The following is a 2711-nucleotide window of genomic DNA, read 5'->3' as shown; positions in this document are numbered from 1 at the left end:
AAGTATTACTATATTTAGTACTTGTTGATTGTTGAAACGATCATATGATTTGGTTTATGTTTCTTTGTGTCCGAGCTTCTGAGGAGGGAAAAGAAAATAGGAGATGTGGCACAGGGAGACGGGGAAGGATTCGAGTTCGTGCTCGAACCGAAAAGGTCATACATTGTTACTATCCTATGCTAACATTAACTGTCAAATGACAATATCAAGTTGACAATCCAAGTGATCAAACTCTAGAAGTAATGTGCCAAAAAGCTACATTAGTTTTTGGAATCCAAATCTTCCCATATCAATTTCCAACTCTAAAATCAATTTAGTTTGCTACAATCACCACAAGCTATATAACTTGCCAACAAAAGGAAAGGGGAAATAAATCAGCTGAATCACGCCTTATCTTCACCAAATACAGTTAATAAGTCTACACCTCGTCTCATGTCCTCATCTCGACGAAAGTCGTTGATACAGATCATCAGCCAAAACCTGCCTCAAGCTCTCTCCATAGTAGTACAAGGACTTCTCATTCTCTAACACTCGAGGAGCCTGCCCGTTTTCTTCTGGCTCCTGCCACAACTCAGGTTCTGGCTCCCTAGCAATCTGGCATAAATTGTGCAGCACACAACATGCAACTACCGTTTGAGGCGCATGATTTAATCCTACATTCAAATCTTGCAGGATCTTCCACCTCCCTTTTAGCAACCCGATCGCCTCTTCCACTGCCTTTCTCCCTTTAATCAAAGCTTCATCAAATGTATTCTGTGCGGGAGTTCCTGTTCCATCGTAACTAAATGGCGTAAGCAAAAATGGCAGCAATGGGAAACACCAGTCCCCAACGATATAAGGTCTTACATGCTGTCCTCTAACACTAATAACCTTGTCCCAAACAACATCCTCAGAAATTAACCTATTGTACAATAAACTGTCCCGAAAATGGGTGGCGTCATCATATCCACCGGGTGCCTTCACACAAACGTCCCAAAATATTTTTTTATGGTCAGAGACAACTTGCAGCAGAACAGATGGAAACCCATGTTTGCAAAAGTACATAGAACCATTAATGATATCGGGACTGAGCTTGTGAAGCTTGATTGGAGTTGAATCGATGGCACCACAGATGTTGGGCAGAGAGGTGAGCTCCTGAAACCCTTGAATGGTGTCCACTAAACGTCGACGTGAAACAGGGATCTTGATGAATTCAGGGTAAAGTTTGGTGGCTAAAAGGCGGGTAACCATATTGGTAATTTTGGAAATCAGGTAGGGCTCGAGGCCATAACGAGTAGCTACGGTTTTGAGAGTTAAGCCATGGGAGAGGCGGGAGAGGACCATCGCAACGGCGTAATCGGAGGGAAGAGAGAGCTGCGATTGGGTTATGAAAGGTTTGAGCTTATCCACGACGGTAGTGAAGACGGGATACGAAAGGCCGTACAGAGACCGCCACTGGGCATCGCGAAGAGGGGCTTCCATAGCCCAAATACGCTCGGTGGACAGCGCCCGGAAGGCCGCAACGGAAAATTCTGAAGGGCCTTTCGAGGAAGACGGAGAAGAGGTTTTAGCACCGGCGGCGGCGGCGGATGTGGTTTTCTTGGGGCCGTGAGAAGCGAGGTAGGAAAGGACGGAGGCGAGGGTGAAGAAGAGGAGGGGGGCAGCGGAGGTGGAGAAGAGGAGACTGGAAGGAGAGGAAGCATCGGCGGAGAAGGCAGTGTCGGAGAAGAGTGAAGATGTAGAGGGGTCAAGGTAGTTGTGGAGGTGGAGGAGGTTTGATAGCATAAGCATGAAAGATTGATCCATTTCTGGAAGATCGAAAAAAACAAACTAGTAAACCCTAGAGAGAAAGATGATTGAAGGGGGTGAACATAGTGAATCCTGAATGCTCCGCCACTGATAACACAAGGCGGAGATATCGTGGCGGCGGCGCGTGTTAAACGCCTGGATACGACGCCGTTATCGGTGTGTAATAGGATGGAATATGAAATCCAAATTTAATTCTAATTCCAAATAAATATAGGCTTGGCTAATTGAGTATTCTCACAATTTACTTGTGCACCCAATTTTTTTTTCCTTCTACGGTTGCCAAATGAAAATTTTTAGAACTTAATTAAAAAAATTATCTACAAGATAAATATACGATTTTAGAACTTTTTGTTGGTCAGTTTTTTTAAAAAAATATTAAAGAAAACTATTCCTACATCGTAATAATTTCAAGTTTATTAAAAAGAACATATATTTGTTGGTTTAAACCCCAATAAATCACACTAAAAATTTGCTAAATATTCTGCCATTTATATAGTAATGTTCGAAGTTTTAAAAATATAATTTCTAGTTAATTATTGTAAGTTCTTCATTTTCATTTCAAGTCTTGTCTTATTCTATGACTCCCATTTATTTGTTATTTCTTTCCAACACTTGGATTGAACTAGAGTTTGGAAAGATACTCATATGAGTAAGTATATTTTACAAATTGTTTTGTAAGATGTCAACTATATTTTAGCGGTGTTTGTAATAATTTAGTTTAAATGTTTTTAGTCAATAAAATATTTGAAAATTATATGTATAAAGTTACAATACACTTAAAATAAAGTCTCCCAGATATTATATTAGTCTATTTTGTTGAATTAATAATTTTTTAAAATTGTGGATACAGCATCATATGAGAGTTTATTGAGTTATTAAAAGAGTTTAATGGGTTAGTAAGTTGTAGCAATTATGTTCATTCA

This window comes from Primulina eburnea, chromosome 17 (genome assembly GCF_022965805.1).
Source record: "Primulina eburnea isolate SZY01 chromosome 17, ASM2296580v1, whole genome shotgun sequence".
Classification (NCBI taxonomy): Eukaryota; Viridiplantae; Streptophyta; class Magnoliopsida; order Lamiales; family Gesneriaceae; genus Primulina; species Primulina eburnea.
Note: the sequence above shows the minus strand (reverse complement) of the source record.